Below are 23,426 nucleotides of genomic sequence, written 5' to 3'. Positions count from 1 at the left end.
TCTCTCTCTCTCTCTTTCTTTCTTTCTTTCTTTCTTTCTTTCTTTCTCTCTTTCTCCCTCTCTCTCTTTCTTCTCTTTTTTTCTCTCTATTTCTCTCTTTCTTCTTTCTTTCTTTCTTTTTTTTTTTTGATGGGGTGTTGCTATTTTGACCAGGCTGGCCTTGAATTCCTAGGCTTGAGTGATCCTCCTGTTTCAGCCTCCCGAGTACCTTGGACTACAGGTGCACGCCACCGTGCCCAGTTGGTATTGCTGAATAATTTTCTGGTATACAGATGTACCACAATTTGTTGATCCCTTCACCATTCGAAGGACATCTTGGTTACTTCTAGTTTTTGATAATGATGCATAAAGCTGGTATAGACATACATGTGTAGGTTTTTCTATCATTAAAAGTTTTCAGCTCTTTTGAGTAAGTACCCAGGAGTGTGGTGGTTGGATCGTATAAGACTATTTAATTTGGTAAGAAATTGTCAAACTGTTTCCCAAAGTGGTATATACCATTTTGCATTCCCACCAGTAATAAATAATGAGAGTTCCTATTGTTTCACATCCTCACTAGGATTTGGTATTGTCTTTTTTTTTTTTTTTTGTATTTTACTCATTATCTTATAGATGTATAGTAGTATCTCGTTTTAATTTGCAGTTCTTTAAGATGTTGGGCATCTTTTCATATGTTTATTTGACATTTCTATATCTTTTTGGATGAGGTATCTGTTCAGGTCTTTTGCCCATTTTAAAATAAGGTTGTTTGCTTCTTGTTGAGTTTTAAGTGGTCATTGTATATTTTGGATACAAATCCCTTATCAGATATATTTTTTGCAAATAGTTTTTCCAGTCTATGGCTTGTCTTTTTATTCTCTTAATAGTACCTTTCATAGTGCAAAAGTTTTAATTTTAATAAGGTCCAAGTTAACATCTTCTCTTTCATTGATAGTGCTTTTAGTGTTATATCTAAAAACTCATTTCCAGCCAGGTGTGGTGGCTCACGCCTGTAATCTCAGCGCTTTGGGGGTCCAAGGCAGGCAGATCACCTGAGGTCAGGGGTTCAAGACCAGCATGGCCAACATGGTGAATCCCAGTCTCTACTAAAAATACAAAAATTTGCCGGGTGTGGTGGTGTGCGCCTGTACTTCCAGCTACTTAGGAGGCTGAGGCAGGAGAATCACTTGAACTTGGGAGGCGGAATTTGCAGTGAGCCGAGATGGCACCATTGTACTCCAGTTTGGGCAAAAAGAGCCAACCTATGTCTCAAAATAAACAAATAAATAAAATAAAAACTCATTTCCAAACCCATTGTCACTTAGGTTTTCTCCTATTTATCTTCAAGAATTTTTTTATAGTTTTGTATTTTACATTTAGTTTTAATATTTTAAGTTTTTTTTTTTTTGAAAGGCGTAAGGAATATGTGTATATGCATGCACATGGGTGACCAATTTTTTTTTACATTTATTTTTTAGTTAAAAAAAACAAGAGAGATGAGGTCTCACTATATTGCCCAGGCTGGTCTTCCATTCCTGGGCTCAAGTGATCTGCCCACCTTGGCCTCCAAAAGTGCTGGGATTGTAAGTGTGAGCCACTGCATCCAGTCATGACCAATTGGTTTATACAGATATTTTTCTGCTGGGTGCCGTGGCTCACGCCTGTAATCCCAGCACTTTGGGAGGCTGAGATGGGCGGATCACGAAGTCAGGAGATCAAGACCATCCTGGCCAACAAGGTGAAACCCTGTCTCTACTAAAAATACAAAAATTAGCTGGGCGTGGTGGCGTGTGCCTGTAGTCCTAGCTACTTGGGAGGTTGAGGCAGGAGAATCGCTTAACCAGGGAGTAGGAGGTTGCCTTGAGCTGCGATTGCGCCACTGCACTCCAGCCTAGCAACAGAGCAAGACTCCATATCAAAAAAAAAAAAAGGGTGTTTTTTTTTCCTATTCTACAAGGGTTAATAAGGATGTTCTATTTATTTATTTATTTATTTAAGGCGGAATCTTGCTCTGTCACCCAGGCTGGAGTGCAGTGCCACGATCTCGGCTCACTACAAGCTCCGCCTCCCAGGTTCACTCCATTCTCCTGCCTCAGCCTCCCGGCTAGCTGGGACTACAGGCGCCCGCCACCGCGCCTGGCTAATTTTTTGTGTTTTTTGGTAGAGACGGGGTTTCATCGTGTTAGTCAGGATGGTCTTAATCTCCTGACCTCGTGATCCGCCCGCCTCGGCCTCCCAAAGTGCTGTGATTACAGGCGTGAGCCACCGCACCCCACCAGGATGTTCTTAAAGAAACTAAACCAAATGAAATAATTTGTGGGAGTTGTTTTTAAATGAGAGTTTCCTAACGTTCTCGAATGTAATTAGAAGCATTGTTCAGAGTGTGGTTTTCCCTTTCAAGAAGATTGATTTTAGGTCATTAGGTCTTAATTGACAAGTGCTTAATTATTTCATACGTGTATTATAGTATTAGGAAGTATGAGCTAAATGTGGCACAGTCATGTGACAGTTCCAGGTTGTAAAGGGGCTTGATAGGAGATTTAAATGCAGAATTTTCTTTTCTTTTCTTTTTTTTTTTGAGACAGAGTCTTGCTCTGTCGCCTAGGCTGGAGTGCAGTGGCACGATCTTGGCTCACTGCAAGCTCCACCTCCCGGGATCACGCCATTCTCCTGCCTCAGCCTCCCGAGTAGCTGGGACTACAGGCGCCTGCCACCATGCCCGGCTAATTTTTTGTACTTTTTTAGTAGAGACGGGGTTTCACCGTGTTAGCCAGGATGGTCTTGATCTCCTGACCTCGTGATTCGCCCGCCTCGGCCTCCCAAAGTGCTGGGATTACAGGCATGAGCCACTGCACCCGGCCTGAATGCAGAATTTTTCAGCTGTCACTAAGGATAAGAGCCTTTGCCACTTGGTTTTATTGTTGTGAAGGGTTTCAACTATACAGATTTTTGATCACTCTCTCTAGTGTTTGCTGCTGCTTATTACACTTGTTGAAGACTATCCAGAAGCTTGAGCTGGCAAAAACTGAGTAGGAAGCGCTTCCATGGGTACTGCTGTACTTTCCTGAATATTTTCAATTCTGACTCAGGCTGAGAATCTTGATTCTAAAAGCAATAGAATGCTGTCCTGAGACATTTTATTCTGATGTAGCCTAACTACTAATTGTTAGCTAGAATCCTCTTTCACTTGGCTTTATAACTGTCCTGTCCTGTACTTCTAGAACAGCTTGTATTTTCTAAAACATTTTAACCTTAATTGGTATCATGACATCTAAATATTCTGGTCATCTAGGGTATGATGCAAGAAATGTTTAATAACTCTTTGTTTGGTGAGTTTTGTTTGCTTTTTCACCTAGTTAAATAAGTCAACTCAAGGAACTGTCTGTGTGAAAGCGCTTAGATTCTCCAGAGATACATTATCTCCAAATCAATCAATATGAAAGCTCACTTTGTCTTTAATGGGATCCATCTGGTTAATGCTGTGTTTCTTGAGTTTCATAGATTATGAAATCATAAAGCTAAAAGAAAATACGGAGATGGTCTAGTTAGACCCTTTCATTTTACAGCTGAGACTACTTAAGTGCAGAGAGACTAAGTGACTTGCTCAAGATTGTACAGCTAATTAATGAGTCACACTGGAATTCAGGCCTCCTGACTCCCAGTGTAGTCTTATTTCTGATATAATTGTGCTAATTTTTTCATTGCAGTTAGTGAACAAATTATGGATTTATAAGAAGTAAATTTTCCAGGAGGTTTAAGTGGACTTAAATTAAGTATTTCTTATAATTTAAATGTGTGTATTTCTTTCAGGTACCAGGTGTCACTGGATTTTTATGAGTAAATTTGTTATGTTTCACATTGCAGATAGAAATCAGCCAATTTAAAAATAATGGTCAAGTTATTATAGCCTATATTTAATGAGCACACATTTGGCTGCATTAAAATGAATCTTAATGTATGCTTTGCACAGTGGAGATAATCTGTTAATATTTAATGCCATAAAGCAACAATAGAATTCTGCTTTCATGTGGTGTATTTATAAAACTAGAGTAGAGTGTTACGTAAAAACTAAAAGTACAGATTAATTTAATATGCATCTGATGAATTCAGGGCTTGAAGGATGCACATCTGTTGAGAAAACAAATCATAGAACTATTCAGAGTTTCAGCATCTTTAAATATATGTGCTTTGATTCTGTTTTAACTGTTTTGAAACAGTCTTTATTTAGAAAAGGCCATTTGCTCTAAGGAAGCAACTGGGAAGCCACTTACAATACTATTATTCATTTTATTATTTTTTAAAGCATTTTATACATTACTATTTTCTTTCCAATTTATTTATTGGGGAAGGGGCTAAATGACTCACCATAACAAAATGAGTTTGTTGCAGAACCATATTTAAAAGAAAATATAATTTGCTGAATTCAATAGATTAGAAATATTTTCAGACTTTGTTGAAATAATACGCCAAAAAATATTTTAAGGCTCTGAATTCTAATTTGAACTCATAATCAGTGAAGAAATAATCAGTTTCTACTGTGTATTCATCACCGTACTAGAGCTGTAGTAATTTAGAAATTGAAGATATAGACTAATGTATAGAAGATATATAGTCGGTATCTTCAGTTTCAAGTTGAAAGAAACAAGACTTAAAATGAAAGGTAGATTGGGAGGCTGAGACGGGCGGATCACGAGGTCAGGAGATCGAGACCATCCTGGCTGACACGGTGAAACCCCCGTCTCTACTAAAAAATACAAAAAAAAAACTAGCCAGGCGAGGTGGCGGGCGCCTGTAGTCCCAGCTACTGGAGAGGCTGAAGCAGGAGAATGGCGTGAACCCGGGAGGCGGAGCTTGCAGTGAGCCGAGATCGTGCCACTGCACTCCAGCCTAGGCGACAGAGCGAGACTCCGTCTCAAAAAAAAAAAAAAAAAAAAGAAGAAAGGTAGAGAATAACACAGATATGTAATGAAGCAAAAACTTGATCTAATCTGTCAACATTACAGTAATTTAGAGGGGAGAAAATCCAGTGAGTATTCACAATTCTGAGAGGAAGGAGATTAAAGTTTAAGTAGTGGATCTCAACTCTGACTGCTCATTAGAATCACTTGGGAAAACTTAATAAAAAATCAGATGAATCAGAATCTTGGGTGAGGTGCACCTGCAGTTTTAAAAGCTTTCCCAGATTTTGTAATGTGCAGGCAGTGTTAAGAATTACAGGCTTAAAGGCTGGGTTTGATTTGGAAAAGCAAGAAAGTGTGCTAGGCCAGCGCAGGGTGGGAGAATTGGCCACAGTCTATGAAAAGATTGATCTAGTCAAAGCAGTGTGTGCTAGGTGGGGAGGAAGGAGAAATAAGCCTACAGAGGCAGAATGGGGTCTATTTTAGAAGAGTACTTTTCTTTCTGTCTTTTTTTTTGTAAGACGGAGTTTCACTCTTGTTGCCCAGGCTGGAGTGCAATGGCACGATCTCAGCTCACCACAACCTCCGCCTCCCAGGTTCAAGCGATTCTCCTGCCTTGGCCTCCCAAGTAGCTGGGATTACAGGCATGCACCACTACACCCGGCTAATTTTGTATTTTTAGTAGGAATAGGGTTTCTTCATGTTGGTCAGGCTGGTCACGATAGAAGAGTACTTTTCAGAATGTGGTTTCTTGACCAGCAGCAGCAGCGACTGCATCTCCTGGAAATTTATTATAAATGCAGATTTTAAGGCCCTGCTCCCATACCTACTGAATTGGAAACTCTGTACTGGGGTCCAGCAATCTGTATTTTAACAAGCATGCCAGATGATTCTGATGTACACTGAAAGTTTGGAAACTGCTGTTAAGAGAGGATAATGAAAGTTAGGCAGAGTAAATTAGATTTGATGTGCTGGTAAGCAGGGATCCATAGAAGATTTTTAATTTTTATTTTTTAATCATTTACTTATTTTCCATGTATCCAAGGCACGAACCAGCCATGGGCACAGAGCCAAGAGCCACACTGGGATAAACAAGGGTTGCCTTTGTCCTGGATGGACATGAGCATGTCATCCACCCACATTAAAGGTTCCTTTATTTTTTTTCTTTTTTTTTTTTTTTTTTTTCTTGAGACGGGTCTTGCTCTGCGCCAGGCTGGAGTGTAGTGGCCGGCTCTCAGCTCACTCGGCAAGCTCCGCCTCCCGGTTATCACGCCATTCTCCTGTCTCAGGCCTCCCGAGTAGCTGGGACTACATGGCGCCGCCTCGTCGCCCGGCTAGTTTTTGTGGATTTTGTAGTAGAGACGGGGTTTCACCGTATTAGCCAGGATGTTCTCGATCTCCTGACCTCATGATCCGCCCGTCTCGGCCTCCCAAAGTGCTGGGATTACAGGCTTGAGCCACCGCGCCCGGCCACGTTAAAGGTTCTTAAGCTATGGAATAACAGGAGGTATTTGTGTGTATTCAAGGTAGATCTAATGGTGATCTGCACAATACTTTGGATTACTAAAAGACATGAATGGAGTGGGCTGGTTGAGGAAATGCAGACATAATCTAGTGGACGTAATCTAGCAGCAGTAAAGGCCTGTTCTAGGGAAGTAGTAGTGAGAAGACATAATACTAATAATAGTGATGGCAATTTATTTAGAGTTTACATAACAAGTGGCATGTTAAATGCATTTTATTCTCACAGCAAGCCACTGAAGTGTGGCTATTCCAGTTTTTACAGATCAGCAAATGATGCAGAGAAAGGAAGGTTACTTCTGAAGTTCACACTGCTGGTATATGGTGGAGCCAGGATGTGAAGCTCAAGAATCTCTGCCTCTAAAGCCTCTTAAAGAAACAGCTAATAATATCTGGAGAGCCACGAGAAGAAGGAAAAGACTTGAGTCTGAAAAGTTTTAATCCTACTTGACAGAGAGCAAGGGGATGTCACTGTCGGAAGGGAAATAGTGCATACAGTGGGTAACAAGGGAAGTCATTTAGCTGGTTGGGAACAAACCATCTTGTAAAAGTGACCATGAGGAATAACCAATGGAAATTTTTGTATAGTACTTTTTCAGTATAAAGTTCAAAGTAACTTTCAATAGTTGAGTTTATAGGTTTTGTTCTTGCTCATGCTGACTAAATTAGAAGAGTCACCTCATCCGGCTTTTAAAAAGTGTCTCTTAGATTTTAGAGTAAATAGTCTGTGAGTAAATCATGCCCAAGAAGCTTACTGTAATACCACTTTTTCCTCTCTAAGCATCTTCGTCTTAAGGCAGTGTAAGCCGAGTGTGGTAGCTTATGGAGGATCACTTGAGGCCAGGAGTTCAAGACCAGCTTGGGCAACATAGCAAGACTCTGTCTCTATAAAAAATATTAGCTGGGTGTCATGGCACAAGCTGGTAGTCTCAGCTACTCAAGAGACTGAGGCAAGAGGATTGCTTGAGCCCAGGACTTTGAGGCTGCAGTGAGATCTGATCACGCCACTGTACTCCATCCTGAGTGACAGGGCAAAACCCTGTCTCTGAAACCAACCAACCAACCAACCAACCAACAAAATAAATAAATGACAGTTTAATAAATATTTCAGGCCAAGCACTGTGGCTCACGCCTGTAATCCCAGCACTTTGGGAGACCGAGGCTGGTGGATCACGAGGTTAGGAGATCGAGAGCATTCTGGCTAACATGGTGAAACCCTGACTCTACTAAAAATATAAAAATTAGCTGGACGTGGTGGTGTATGCCTATAATCCTAGCTACTTGGGAGGCTGAGGTGGGAGAATCACTTGAACTGGGGAGTCAGAGGTTGCAGTGAGCCGGGATTGCGCCACTGCACTCCAGCCTGGCGACAGAGAGAGACTCCGTCTCAAAAAGAAAAAAAAAAAAAAAATCAGTGTTATTTTGTTTTAATTGGGAGGTGATAAGTGGTAAAATTCTTCATGTTTGGGTAATTGCTTTTGTAAGATGCTATCAGAGCATCCTCTTATTTACTGAGGTAAAATTTGTGTAACAGAAAATTAACCATTGTAAAGTGCACGATTTAGTGGCATTTGGTACATTTTCAATGTTATACAACCATAAACTCTCTCCAAAATATTTTCATCATCCCAAAAGGAAACTTTATTTATTTTCAGTGGCACAATCTCAGCTCACTGCATCCTCTGCTTCCCAGGTTCAAAAAATTTTCCTGCCTCAGCCTCCCAAGTTGCCAGGATTATAGGTGCCCGCCACCTAACCTGGCTAAGTTTTGTGTTTTTAGTAGAGACGAGGTTTCACTATGTTGGCCAGACTGGTCTTGAACTCCTGACCTCAGGTGATCTGCCCACCTTTGCCTCCCAAAGTGTTGGGATTACAAGTGTGAGTCACTGCACTTGGCCAAAACTTCATACCTATTAAGCAGTTACTGTCTGCTCCTCCCTCCCTGAAACTCCTGCAAAATACTAATCTGATTTCTTTCTGTATGGGTTTACTCATTCTTTGTATTTCACAGAAGTGGAGTCATATAATATGTGACTTTTTGTGTATATTTCTTTAATTTAGCTTTATGTTTTCTGGGTTCATCCATGTTGTAGCATGTGTAAGTACTTCATTTTAAAAAATATCCTCTGGGATAAGTAATCTCAAAAGTACTTTTTTTTTTTTTTTTTTGAGACGGAGTCTTGCATTGTTGCTCTGGCTGGAGGGCAATGGCTCCATCTCGGCTCATTGCAACCTCTGCCTCCTGGTTTCAAGCAATTCTCCTGCCTCAGCCTCCTGAATAGCTGGGATTACAGGCGCCTGCCACAACGCCCGGCTAGTTTTTTGTATTTTTATTAGAGACGAGGTTTCACTATGCTGGCCAGGCTGGTCTCGAACTCCTGACCTTGTGGTCCACCCGCCTTGGCCTCTCAAAGTGCTGGGATTACAGGTGTGAGCCACCACGCAGGTGTGAGCCACCACGCCTAGCCAGTACTTCATTTTTTTAATGGCCGAATAATATTTCATTGTATGGCTATGCTATATTTATCTATTCTTGGGCATTTTGGTTTTTCCATCTTTTGGCATTGTGAATAGTGCTGCTATGAACACTGATGTACAAGTTTTTGTTTGAATACCTTTTTTCAGTTGTTTTGGATATGTACCTGGGTTGTGCAGTATTTCTTTTACCTTTTATTTTTAAAGGAACTGCCAAATTGTTTTCAACTCTGGGTGTACCATATTACACTCCCACCAGCAGTGTAGAGGGTTCTAATTTCATCCTTTTTTTTTTTTTTTTTTCTGAGACAGAGTCATGCTCTGTTGCCCTGGAGTGCAGTGGTGTGATCTCAGCTCACTGTAACCTCCACCTTCCAGCTTCAAGTGATTCTTGTGCCTCAGCTTCCTGAGTAGCTGAGATAACAGGCGCATGCCACCATACCTGGCCTTTTTTTTTTTTTTTTTTTTGAGACGGAGTCTTGCTCTGTCGCCCAGGCTGGAGTGCAGTGGCCGGATCTCAGCTCACTGCAAGCTCCGCCTCCTGGGTTTACGCCATTCTCCTGCCTCAGCCTCCCGAATAGCTGGGACTACAGGCGCCAGTCACCTCGCCCGGCTAGTTTTTTGTATTTTTTAGTAGAGACGGGGTTTCACCGTGTTAGCCAGGATGGTCTTGGTCTCCTGACCTCGTGATCCGCCCTTCTCGGCCTCCCAAAGTGCTGGGATTACAGGTGTGAGCCACCGCGCCCGGCCCAAATTTTTTAACTATACTTTCTTCCTCTCTGAAGAACTTCCTTTGACGTTTCTTGTGAGGCAGGTCTACTGGCAACAAATTCTCACAGTTCTTGTTTATCTGAGAAGGTCTTTATTTCTTCTTCACTTTTGTGGGTTTTTTTCTTTCTTTCAACATTTTATTTGTTTTATTTTTTTTGAGACAGAGTCTCACTCTGTCCCTGGAGGCATGAGTGCAGTGGCGTGATCTCAGCACACTGCAACTTCTACCTCCCGAGTTCAAGCGATTTTCCTGCCTCAGCCTCTCGAGTAGCTGGGATTACAGCCACCCACCACCATGCCTGGCTAATTTTTGTATTTTTAATAGAGATGGGGTTTCTCCATGTTGACCCGGCTGGTCTCAAACTCCTGGACTCAAGTGACCCACCCATCTAGGCCTCCCAAAGTGCTGAGATTACCAGCATGAGCCACCATGCCTGGCCATCTTTCATCAGTTTAAGTAGTTAATTCCACTGTCTTCTTGCTTGTAGGTTTTGTGAAAAAAAATAAGGTCTCTAGCAATAGGCTTTTGCCCCTGGGCTTTTTTTTTCTGGAAAGCTGTGATTCTTTGTATCTGCTTCTCTCTCCAGCTTATAGGGCAGTGGCTTGCCCTGTGACCTAAGTTCTCTGATGGATCTAAGAGGGTTCTTGTTTTTCAGGTTTTTCATTTTTGTTTATTTTCCTTGTGAGGATGGTATTGACAGCTTCCAAGCCCTTTACATCTTGGAGCAGAAGTCTCCATATGAATTTTAGGAATAGCTTTTCCATTTCTGCAGCAAAGACCATTGAGATTTTGAAAGGGATTGCGCTGAATCTGTGGACCAGTTTGTGTTATATTGCTGTCTTAACAATACTGATTCCCCCAATCCATGAACATAGGGCATCTTTTTATCATTTAATTTCTTTGACCAATGTTTGCTAGTTTTCAGTGTACAATTCTTTTCCCTCCTTGGATAAATTTATTCCTAAGTATGTGGGCAGGATGTGGTGCTTTATACCTGTAATGTTATTCTTTTTGATGCTATTGTAAATGGAATTGTTTTGGTTTCATTTTCAGATTGTACATTACTAGTATATATGAAGATACACACAGGCATAAAATTGATTCTGTACTGAATTTATATATTAGCTCTAATAGCTCGTGTATGCATATTTAGGTTTTCCATATATAGGATGAAGTCATCTGCAGATAGAGAATTTTAGTGTTTCCTTTCCAATATAGATGGCTGTTACATCTTTTTCTTCCCTAATTGCTCTGACTAGAACTTGCATTACAGTGTGGAATAGAAATGGCAAAAGAAGGCATCTTGTTTTGTTCCTGATCTTAAGAGGAAAGCTTTCAGTCTTTCAGGATTAAATATAATGTTAACTGTGTTTTTTATGAAATCTTTTTGTCACGTTGAAGAAGTTCCCTTCTATATATAGTTTGAGTGATTTTGTCAGGAAAGGGTATTGGATTTTGTCAAATGCTTTTTTCTTTTTGCATCAATTGAGATGGCCACATGATTATGATTTTTCTCCTTCATTCAATTAGTACAGTGGGCCAGGTGCAGTGGCTCACACTTGTAAGGCCAAGGCAGGAGGATCACTTGAGCCCGGGAGTTTGAGACCAGCTTGGGCAGCAAGGGGAGACCCCATCTCATTAAAAAACAAAAACAAAAAAAACCAGTATTACTTGATTTTCATAAAGTGAGCCACCCTGGCATCCCTGGGATAATTCCCAGTTTGTTGTAATATATAATCCTCTTAATATACGGTTGGATTAGATTTGCTAGTAGTTTGTTTAGGATCTTTTGCATCTGTGTTTGTAAGGCATATTCTGTCTATAATTTTCTTGTGATGTTTTTGCCTGGTAGTAAGGTATCCTGCCTTCATAAAGTGAGTTAGTATTCTTGCCTCTTTTTTTTTTTTTTTTTAATACTTTAAGTTCTAGGGTACATGTGCACAATGTGCAGGTTTGATACATAGGTATACGTGTACCATGTTGGTTTGCTGCACCCATCAATTTGTCATTTACATTAGGTATTTCTCCTAATGCTATCCCTCCTCCAGCCCCCCTCCCCCGACAGACCCTGGTGTATGATGTTCCCCACCCTGTGTCCAAGTGATCTCATTGTTCAGTTCCCACCTATGAGTGAGAACATGTCTCGCCTCTTGTTTTTTGAAAGAGTTTGAGGAGCATTGGTGTTAATTATTCTTTAAATGTTTGGTAAGACTGAGTGGGTGGCTCATTTCTATAATCCCAACACATAGGCAGAGGCAGGAGGATCATTTGGGGCCTTGAGTTTTGAGACTAGCCTGTGCAATATAGTGAGACCTTATCTCTACTAAGAAAATTAAATATAAAAAAAGTTAGCTGGGCCTGGCAGCAGCATCTGTAGTTCCAACTATTTGGGAGGCTGAGATGGGAGGATTGCTTGAGCCAGGGGTTCAAGGTTGCAGTGATCTGTAATGGTGCCACTGAACCCTAGCCTGGGTTACAGAGTGAAACCTTGTCTTAAAATAAAAGAAAATGTTTGGTAGAACCTGTAAAGCTTTGTGCTGTTGGGCTTTTCTATTTTTTTTTCTTTTAATTAAAAAAAATATGAAACGCTTCACAAGTTTACGTGTCATCCTTGCACAGAGGCCATGCTAATCTCTGTTCCAATTTTAATATATGTGTTGCCGAAGTGAGCATGGGCTTTTCTTTTCAGGAGGTTTTGACTATTTATTCAGTCTAAGATTTGTTTAGATTTTCTGTCTTCTTGAATCAGTTTTGCTACTTTGTGTATTTCTAGGACTCTGTCTATATCACCTAGATTATCTAATCTGTTGGTGTACAAATTATTAATAGTATTCTGATTCTTTTCATTTTTAAGGTATGCAGAATTGCCTCTACTTTCTGAAGTTAGTAATTTGAGTGCTTTTTTAAAATATTGGTCGGTCTAGCTAAATGTTTATCAGTTTTGTTGATCTTTTCAAAAAAACAGCTTTTGGTTTTACTTTTTTTCTATTTTTCTCTTCCATGTCTTGTTCGTCTCTGATCTGATCTTTATTACCTTCCTTCTGCTAGCTTTGAGTTTAGCTTGCTCTTCTTTTTCTGCTTGCCTGAGGTATTGATCTGGGTTCTTTCTTCTTTTTCATTCATTCATTCACTCATTCATTTATCTTTTTAGAGATGAGATCTTGCTATGTTGCCCAGGCTAAAATGCAGTGGCGTGACCATAGCTCACTACAGCCTCAAACTCTTAGGCTCAAGTGCACCTCCTGTCTCAGCCTCTAAGCGCACTTAAAAAAAGTCTATTCTGCTTTTGTGGGTTGGAGTGTTCGTATTTGTTTAGCTTTAGTTGGTTTATGGTATTATGTAAGTACTGTTTCTTTACTGATCTTATATCTGCTTTATTTTTCAAAGTGGGTTGTTAAAGTCTTTAACTGTTGTAGAACTGTCAGTTTCTCCAGTTCTGTCAGTTTTTAGCTTTATACATTTTGGTATGCTCTTATTAGATTTGTGTATATTATTGTCTTCTTGAAGAACTATTATAGCAATATTTAGTGACCTTCTTTGCCTCATAACTATTTTCTTATTGCATTTTTTTTTTCTAGAAATGGGGTGTCTAGCTCTGTTGCTGAGACTGGAGTGTAGTGGTGTGATCACTGCTCACAGGAATCTTGAACTCTTGGGCTTCAGCAGTCCACCTATCTCAGCCTCCTGTCATCACAATTTTTATCGTAAATTTCATTTTGTCTGCTACAGGCTGAGTATCCTTCATCTGAAATGGTTAGGACCAGAAGTGTTTCAGATTTTGGATTTTTTTGGAATTTTGAATATTGCTACTATATAATAGGGTATCTTATGAATGAAAAGAAATTCATTTCTGTTTTGTATATACCGTATGCATATAACCTGAAGGTAATTTTATAGCATATTTTTAATAGTTTTGTGCATGAACCATCTGAAAGCAAAATCCCAAAAGTGCTCACAGGAAGAGAAAGTGACATTTTTGCTTTCAGATGGTTCAATACACACAAACACAAAGTGTTGGGATCACAGGCGTGAGCCACCATGACCGACTTTGTTCTTTTTTCTTATAATTGCTTTAGCTATCAGGTCTATTGTAGTTCCATATGAATTTTGGATTGTTTTTCTATTTCTGCGAAGAGTGTCATTGGTATTTTGATATGGATTGCATTGAATCTGTAGATTGCTTTGAGTAGTATAGATATTTAACAATATTAAGTCTTCTAATCGAGGATAATAATATCGTTCCATTTTTTGTGTCCTCTTCGGTTTCTTTCATCAGTGTTTTATAGTGTGTTTTTGTAGAGATCTTTCACTTCTTTGGTTAAATTTATTTCTAGGTATTTTATTTTTTGTTCTGTAGCTCTTTTAATTGAGATTGTTTTCTTGATTTCTTTTTCAGATTATTATGGTGTATAGAAATGCTACTTTTTTTTTTTTTTTTTTTTTTAAAATTTTTTGGGGTTAAAAAAAGTTTTTTTTTTTTTTTTTTTTTTTTTTTTTTTCTGCTGTTGGGGAGACAGATTCTTGCTCTGTCACCCAGGCCGGAGTGCAGTGGCCTGATCTTGGCTCACTGCAACCTCTGCTTCCCAGGCTTAAGCAAGCCTCATGCCTCACCTCCCCAGTAGCTGGGATTACAGGTGTGTGCCACCATATCTGGCTAATTTTTGTATTTTTAGTAGAGACAGGGTTTTGCCATGTTGCCCAGGCTGATCTTTTTTTTTTTTTTTTTTTTTTTGAGACGGAGTCCCGCTCTGTCACCCAGGCTGGAGTGCAGTGGCGTGATCTCTGCTCACAGCAACCTCCACCTCCCAGGTTCAAGCGGTTCTCCTGCCTTCGCCTCCCAAGTAGCTGGGATTATAGGCATGCACCACCATTCTCAGCTAATTCTTGTATTTTTGGCAGAGATGGGGTTTCACCATGTTGGCCAGGCTGATCTTAAACTCCTGACCTCAAATGATCTGCCCTCCTTGGCCTCCCAAAGTGCCGGCATTACAGGCATGAGCCACTGTGCCCGGCCGAAGTATTTCGTTTCTATACCGAATTTGTTGAGAGTTTTTATCGTGAAGAAATGTTCTGAATTTTATCGAACACATTTTCAGCATCTGTTAAAATGATTATATGGTTTCTGTCCTTTATTCTGCTCATGTAATGTGTCACATTTATTGATTTACATATGTTGAATCCTTCTTGAATTTTTAATTTAATTAATTTATTTATTTATTTTGAGACGGAGTCTCATTCTGTTGCCAGGCTGGAGTACAATGGCATGATATCTGCTCACTACAACCTCTGCCTCCTGGGTTCAAGTGATTCCCCTGCCTCAGCCTCCTGAGTAGCTGGGACTATAAGCGTGCACCACCACGCCTGGCTAATTTTTTTTTAAGTATTTTAGTAGAGATGGGTTTTCACCATGTTGGCTGGGATGGTCTCGATCTCCTGACCTTGTGATCCACCCACCTCAGCCTCCCAAAGTCCTGGGATTACAGGCGTGAGCCACCTTGCCTGGCCTATTTATTTATTTTTTGAAGTAGGTTCTCACTCTGTTTCTCAAGCTGGAGTACAGTGGCATGATCTTGGCTCGCTATTGCCTCAACATCCAGGGCTCAAGCAGTCCTTCTTCTTCAGCCTCTTGAGTAGCTGGCCAGGATATATATATATATACACACACACACACACACACACACACACACACACACATGTATGTATGTATATTTTTTTGTAGACATGGGATTTCATCATGTTGCTGAGGCTGGTCTGGAACTCCTGAGCTCAAGCAATCCATCCGCCTCAGCCTTCCAAAGTGTTGGGATTACAAGCGTGAGCTACCATGTCCAGGTTATGATGATCTTTGTAATGTGTTGTTGAATTAAGTTTTCTAGTATCTTATTTTTTATGTATTTTTAGAGACAGGATCTCACTGTGTTGCACAGGCTGGAATGCAGTGGTGCCATAGCTGACTGCATTTTCAAAGTCCTATGCTCAGGCTATCCTCCCACGTAAGCCTCCTGAGTAGCTATGACTACAGGCACATGCTACCATGCTCAGCTAATTTTTTAAGTTTTTTGTGGATATGGGGTTGTGCTATGTTACCCAGGCTGGTCTCAAACTTCTGGCCTCAAGAAGCCCTCCCAGCTTGGCTTCTCAAATTGATAGGATTATAGGTTGAGCCACTGCTCCTGGCCTGCATCTTTTCAAAGCATTCAGCCTAATTTTACAATATTTTCAAGAACTACAGCATACAGATAAAGAGTTCCATGTAGTCTTAAGATCAAAAGTGAACACTGTGTACCCGTCTTTCAGAGAAGTGGAACATGACCAGTGTCTGAGAAGGCTCTATGTCTGCCTATCTTTTTTCTGGCCTACTAGCAGGCTCTACTGTACTTTATTTTGTGATAGCTAGATATACATACAAGTAGGAAAATTTCACCCAGAAAAATCTGGTTCGTTAGAAGAAAATCAGTCAACAGAAACAGCTGTAAAAATGTTGAGATTAGGCCTGGTGCAGTAGTTCATGCCAGTAATCTCTGCACTTTGGGATGCCGAGGTAGGCGGATCAGTTGAACTCATGAGTTTGAGACCAGCCTGGGCAACACGGTGAAACCCTGTCTCTAGAAAAAATACAAAAATTAGCCAGGTGTGGTAATATGCACCTGTACTCCCAGCTACTCAGGAGGCTGAGGTGGGAGGATGGCTTGAGCCTGGGAGGTGGAGATGGCAGTGAGCCGAGATTGTACCACTGCACTCCAGTCTGGGTGATAGAGTCAGACGTTGTCTCAAAAAAAAAAAAAAAAAAGTTGAGATGATGGAATTAGTACACAAGGAGATGAAAACAAGAAAAGTAAGTTTAAGATTTTTTTTTTTTTGAGATGAAGTCTTACTCTGTCGCAGAGGTTGGAGTGCAGTGGCGCAATCTCGGCTCATTACAACCTCTGCCTTCTGGGTTCAAGTAATTCTCTTGCCTCAGCCTCCCGGATAGCTGAGATTACAGGTGTGTGTCACCATGCCCAGCTGGCTAATTTTTGTGTTTTTTGTGGAGACGGGGTTTCACCATATTAGCCAGGCTGGTCTAAAACGCCTGACCTCAAGTGATCTGCCTGCCTTGGCCTCCCAGTGTGCTGGGATTACAGGCGTGAGCCACCGCACCGAGCAGTAAGTTTAAGAATTTAAAGCAAATATGAAAATACTGGAGAGACAAATGGAAGGTATAAGAACCAACTAAAACTTGTAGTGCTGAAAAATACCTGAATTGTTGCTTTTAATTAAGCAATTTTCAATTTTTGTTTGTTTGTTTGAGACAGACTCTTGCTGTGTTGCCCAGGCTGGAGTCCAGTGACATGATCTCAGCTCACTGCAACCTCTGCCTCCAGGGTTCAAGCAATTCTCCTGCCTCAGCCTCCCGAGTAGCTGGGACTACAAGCGCATGCCACCACGCTCGGCTCATTTTTGTATTTTTAGTAGAGATGGGATTTCACCATGCTCGCCAGGCAGGTCTCAAACTCCTGACCTTGTGATCTGCCCGCCTCCCCCTCCCAAAGTGCTGGGATTATAGGTGTGAATCACTACACCCAGCCGCAGATTTCAACTTTTAGTTGACAGTGTATTTTGGTAATTGGCCATATTTCCAGAAATGAAAGCATAGATGCATTGTTTTCCTCTAATTGTGTGGGGGTTTTTTGGTATAGTAAATCCCAAAGAGCCTTGCTCTTTTCCAGTTTCATTATTTTATTTTTCATGTTAGTAACTTTCACCCAATGTGGTAGTTTTTGAAAGTTGGAGATACAATTTCAATTTAGCTTTAAGTTGTCAAATGAAGATTGTCAGTAATATTGCTTTGGTCAGATAATAAAAGATGAAAATTCTATGATTCAGAAACAGGTAACCAAGGTGTGTAATGAGTGAATGAAATAAGGACTAATATCATTAAAGTAGGAGCTGAGTATTTACTATAGGAATGTTGGAGAATGATTAAACACAAATTGTGTTTCCTTGGCCTCACAATGTGCTGGCATTATAGCACATTACAGCACATTGAGAGAGTCCGTCTCAAACAAACAAAAATTGAAAATTGCTTAATTAAAAGCATTTTAAGTCGTCATGATGAACATCCACTTTTAACTATATTTTGTATAATTAATCATTATCTTTTGATCTTGAAGTATATACCTAATCATTTCATAGGCAAGACTGTGCTACATCCTTAAAATTTACCATCCTGTTGTTAGGACAGTACTGAACCTCTTTATGCACTCAGCTGTGATTAAACTAAGGTTACATCCTTGGTATAAACATACCAACTCCCAGTTACTAAACATATTGAAAGCTTTTTGAGTTGCCGCACTTACCAGTACTGATTTCAGGGCCATTGGGATTTATCTATGCATGGAACAGGTTAGGATGATGGATTTTTTTTAAATTAAGATTTTTAAGTTTTAATTCATTTTTTTCAAACATTATAGCTTATATTTTAATATTCATACCAGTTTCTGGTTGAGAAAGTTAAGAGATACTGACATGGGTTACTGTCTTATCTATGTTTAGAATTCAGAATTTTTTTAGGCTTTTGTTTAGTTTTTACATTTAGTTCCTCTATTTGGGGCATTTTTTTCTGTTCACCTTTGGGTTTCTTGTGTTGGTTTTCTTTTGATACTAAGATATATTAAGATGTTTAGTTGTTTATTCAGAATCATCAAGTACTTCTTATTTGAAAGGAGCTAAACATTGATTCCACTTAATCATTAAAAGTAAAATTATTTTGATTCTCCAGGATGACGAGTTACTAAGGAGAATTTAATTTTGTCTTTGACAAGAGTGATAAGAGGAGAGTTTAAACCTCTGAGAATAGTTTGAGAATAGTCTCTGGCATGCTCAGTTAAGAAGTAACATGTACAGAAGTTTTGGTTTTAAAATAATAAAACACTTCTCCCAGAAGCATGCTACTATGAAACTTAATTTTTCTTTCTTTCTTTTTTTTTGCAGAAGGATCACGCTTTTACGCCCAGGCTGGGGAGTGGCAGTGGGCGTCATCTCGGCTCACTTACAAGCTCCCCTCACGGCGTTCCAGCCATTCTCCTGCCCTTCAGCCTCCCCAGTGGCTGGGACTACGCGCACCAGCCCACCCGGCCCGCGCTAGCTTTTTGTATTTTTTTATTTTAAGACAGGCTTTCACAGCGTTAGGCCCAGGGATGGCTCTCGCAACCTCCTGACCTTGTGATCCCCGTCTCGCCCTTCCCAAAGTGCTGGGGATTACAGGCTGAGGGCCACCTGCGCCCGCCGCCAAATTTTAATGTTACTTAGATTTATAATGTTACAGTAATTAAAACAGTGTTGAATTGGTCTAGACAAACTGATGATGGAACAAATAGAGAATACAGAAACAGGCCCATACATGTATGAACACCCAAGTAGCTGAGATTACAGGCACCTGCCACCAGGCCTGGCTAATTTTTGTATTTTTAGTTGAGACAGGGTTTCACCATGTTGGCCAGACTGGTCTTGAACTCCTGACCTCAGGTGATCCACCCGCCTCAGCCTCCCAAAGTATTGGGATTACAGGCGTGAGTCACTACACCCGGCCTTTTTGTGTTCCTTCTTTGGTGTGTACTTCATATATTTTATTTTATTTTGTTTGATTGTTTGAGACAGAGTCTTGCTCTGTTGCCCAGACTGGAGTGCAGTGGTATGTTCTCAGCTCACTGCAACCTCTGCCTCCCAGGTTCAAATGATTCTCCTGCCTCAGCCTCTTGAGTAGCTGGGATTACAGGCTGGTGCCACCACACCTTGACCTCTTGGGCTCCAGTGATCCTCTTGCCTCAGCCTCCCAAGTAGCTAGGACTACAGGTGTGCACCACCACACCTGACTAATTTTTTTTTTTTCGAGACAGTGTCTCACTCTTGTGGCTCAGGCTGGAGTGCATTAACTCGGCCTCCTGAGTAGCTGGGACTACAGGTGCCCACTACCACGCCTGTATTTTTTTTTTTTTTGTATTTTTTGTAGAGACGGGGTTTCACCGTGTTAGCCAGGATGATCTCAATCTCCTGACCTCGTTATCCACCTGCCTCGGCCTCCCAAAGTGCTGGGATTACAGGCGTGAGCCACTGCGCCCGGCCAAAACGACCTAAAATTCTTATCTCTTCCTTTCCAGTATTTGTTTATCTCATTTCTTTTTCTTATTTGATCGAATTGGCTTGGACTGTGGGTTAAATTATTTTCATGGTGGCTCTCATTAAGTATAAAGTGTACTATATCTTAAACTTAGTTTTAGGGTTTACAGACTTAGGCGTTGTAGTCACAACACTTCGGGAGGCTGAGGTGGACGAATCACTTGAGCTCAGCCACACAGGCTGCGCAACATGGCAAAACCCTGTCTCTACCCAAAATACAAAAATTAGCCAGGTGTGGTGGCACACACCTGTAGTCCCAGCTACTCAGGAGGCCGAGGTGGGTTGCTTGGGCTCAGGAAACGGAGGTTACAGTGGGCTGAGATCATTGCCACTGTACTCCAGCCTGGGTGAAAGGTGAGACCCTGTCTCAAAAAACAAAACAAACAAACAAAAGCCAAAAAAAAAAAAAACAAACTTCAATCTTCTAGTACATTCATTGATTTAAGACATAATTTTGTAATGATTAGACTAATGAGGGATTGTTATACTTAAAGATATTTATGCACAGATAAAGTTTGGCATGCATGTCTACGTATATATGTGTACATATATGTGTGCTTACGTGTGTGTGTGTGTGTGTATGTATATATATATATATATATTTTTTTTTTTTTTTTTTGAGGCAGAGTGTTACTCTGTCGCCCGGGCTGGAGTGCAATACCATGATCCCAGCTCACTACAACCTCTGCCTCCCAGGTTCAAGCAATTCTCCTGCCTCAGCTTCCCGAGTAGCTGGAATTACAGGCACCTGCCACCACGCCTGGCTACTTTTTGTATTTTTAGTAGAGACGGGGTTTCACCATGTTGGCCAGGCTGATCTCAAACTCCTGACCTCGAGTGATCCTCCCACTTCAGCCTCCCAAAGTACTAGTGTTACAGATGTGAGCCACTGTGCCTAACCTACATACATAGTTTTAGAAAGTGTTTCGTTATATGAATTGTGATTGGTAAAGGCATGAGCAGTTTAGAAGGTGGGACAAGATAAAAGCGAATTATAGCCTGGTGCATGTGTGTAATCCCAGCACTTTGGGAGGTTGAGGTGGGCAGATCAGTTGAGCCCAGGAGTTTGAGACCAGTGTGGGCAGCATGATGAAAGCCTCTACAAAAAATATAAAAATATAAAAATTAACGAGGCATTGTGGCATGCCACTGGAGTCCCAGCCAGTCGGGGCTGAGGTGGGAGGATCACTTGAGCCCAGGAGGCGGAGGTTGCAGTGAACTGGGTTCATGCCACTGCACTCCAGCCTGGGTGATGAGAATGAGACTCTGTCTCAAAAAGAAAGCTAATTATAGAAGAGTAGATGTTGGGGAAGAGAAAACAAGATTTGTCTGAAAATCAGTATGCTATCAATATGCTAATACTTTGAATCTTGGTAATAGTTGTTAAAAGGGAGCTTTGCATTTTCTATTTTGATTATGTCCCATGTATCCTAGCCATTTTATATATGAGACATTATCCTTTCATCTTTAAAAGTGGAGATTTTATGTTGTTGGTGATTAAAATTATTTATTTATTTTATTATTATTTTTTGAGATAGAGTCTTACTTTGTCGCCCAGGCTAGAATGTGGTGGCACAATTTTGGCTCACTACAAACTGCAACCTCCATCTCCTGGTTTCAAATGATTCTTGTATCTCAGCCCCCTGAGTAGTTGAGATTACAGGTGCATACCACCATCCCTGGCTAATTTTTGTATTTTTAGTAGAAACAGAGTTTTGCCATGTTGGCCACGCTAGTCTCGAACTCCTGACCTCAGGTGATCCGCCTGCCTCAGCCTTCTAGTGTGTTGGGATTACAGAAGTGAGCCACTGCGCCTGGCATAAAATTGTTTATTATTATTATCAAGGGTATAAAAGAAAAAGGGGTAAGTGAAATCCAGTTATCTCTTGAGTTAACAGCATTTTTCCTATTCTAGAATTATAAAGCATTGATTCAGACATGGACTTTTATGCAGCCAAATTACAAAATTATGTGAGTTTCACTACATTGTCTTTATCATTGAAATTGGCCCAGGCTCATGGGAATCCTGTGGGTGTCTTAGGAGTTTTTGTCTCTGTATTTTTGGCTTCTGAGCAGGCTACTAGAGGAGAGTTGGTTTTAATTAATGCTTCACAAAGCAATGCTGAAATATGAGTTTTGGGCTTTATTATTATTTTTTTTTTACAGTGGGCTTTGTTGTGGTGGACCAACCAGTTATTTCCTTTTTCATTGTGCCTTTTTTGGCTTTAAAGAAGAAACACGTTTTCACTCAGTGCTTTTAATATTTTAAAATGAAACTGATACTCAAGTCTCATTTTTGTCAACTGGTATTGAATACAGAGTTAGCGGTACTTTTCCCACGTTGAAGCCGTGGGGGAGGCTATAGCTTCCTACTTCTCTCAAACATGATCTTTTTACTTGTTCACTAGGTTTCAGTAGAGGGGCTATTTTCCAGTCAGAGTATTTTCATCTAGTGATCCTGGCAATCTGGTTCGGCAGCTAATAGCAGGTAATTTTTGTTTTTTTTACTTATTTGGAAAGTTTGCCAGTTTACCTTTCTTTACTATCATCGTACATAGACCCATAAGACTTAATAAGTTCTTGTGAATTCAGTATGGAGTCACAGAAAGGAAAGGGGAAATTTCTGGGTCTGTTTGCAATGGTATACCTAAATAATGGTAAACTGGCAAACAAGCCAGAGAAATTCGAGTTCACATTCAAACAAATTCTTTTCAGGATTCTCTTGGTTTGTGGAGGCACAAAACAACAGTAGAAACTTTTGGCCCTCTGTGTGAATATGAGGAGAGGTCCTTTTACAAAGGTTGTGGGTGGCTTGTCTAACTAGTTCACTTACCTACTTACCTCTAACTTCCTATATGCTGCTTTGAAGCTGTTTATAGGAAGAAGAGGGATGAAAGGAAGAGGCACTCTTTATGGATAGCTCCACATTTCTGATCAGATTTTTTCTTTATGTGTGGTGGTCATTCTTATTTTACCAATGAAGAAATTGAGGCATAGTCAAAGATTACTATTTCCTTGCATTCTCTGCCCATTGCTTTATTTTTTCAACCTTTCTATTAAATTAGTATATTTTCCCCACCCTTGACCTTGTGAAACCATTCTAACTTTCTTCTGTACAGAGAAGGTGAATTGAAATAGTCATTCACCTGTTAGTGATTTCAGCCCAATTCCCTTCATTGGCAGATTGCAATATTGGGACTGCATTGGTTCTGATCATAAAATAAACTTTTGGTGGATTTCTGACACCCACAAAAAGTAGGGTGTCTTTCTGTACCTTTGAAATAAAAAGGCAAGAGTAGATTAGAAGTCTGTAAACAGACTTTACAGTTACTGTTTCTTAAGTTTGGCTGCCCATAGAAATTTACCAACACCCTGAAACAGTTTCCTGAGAGAATCGCTGATAGGGGAATAGAGTTAGGCAGCATATTTGTGTGAATATTTTTTCAACCAAGGATAGAAAGGGAAAGGTAGTGTTTTCACAGTTTAAAACAGTAGTGAGATTCAGTTTATTGCATAAGTAATATAATGAAGATAATTACGAATTAAAGGAAAAAATGAATTTCATCACCCTAACATGTGCGTTATTTTTATTTTCCATTCTTACTTCACATTTGTTTGTCTAT

The sequence above is a fragment of the Rhinopithecus bieti genome, unplaced genomic scaffold (genome assembly GCF_001698545.2).
Source record: "Rhinopithecus bieti isolate Rb0 unplaced genomic scaffold, ASM169854v2 scaffold_13262, whole genome shotgun sequence".
In the NCBI taxonomy this organism is placed as follows: domain Eukaryota; kingdom Metazoa; phylum Chordata; class Mammalia; order Primates; family Cercopithecidae; genus Rhinopithecus; species Rhinopithecus bieti.
This window is presented reverse-complemented; position numbering follows the sequence as displayed.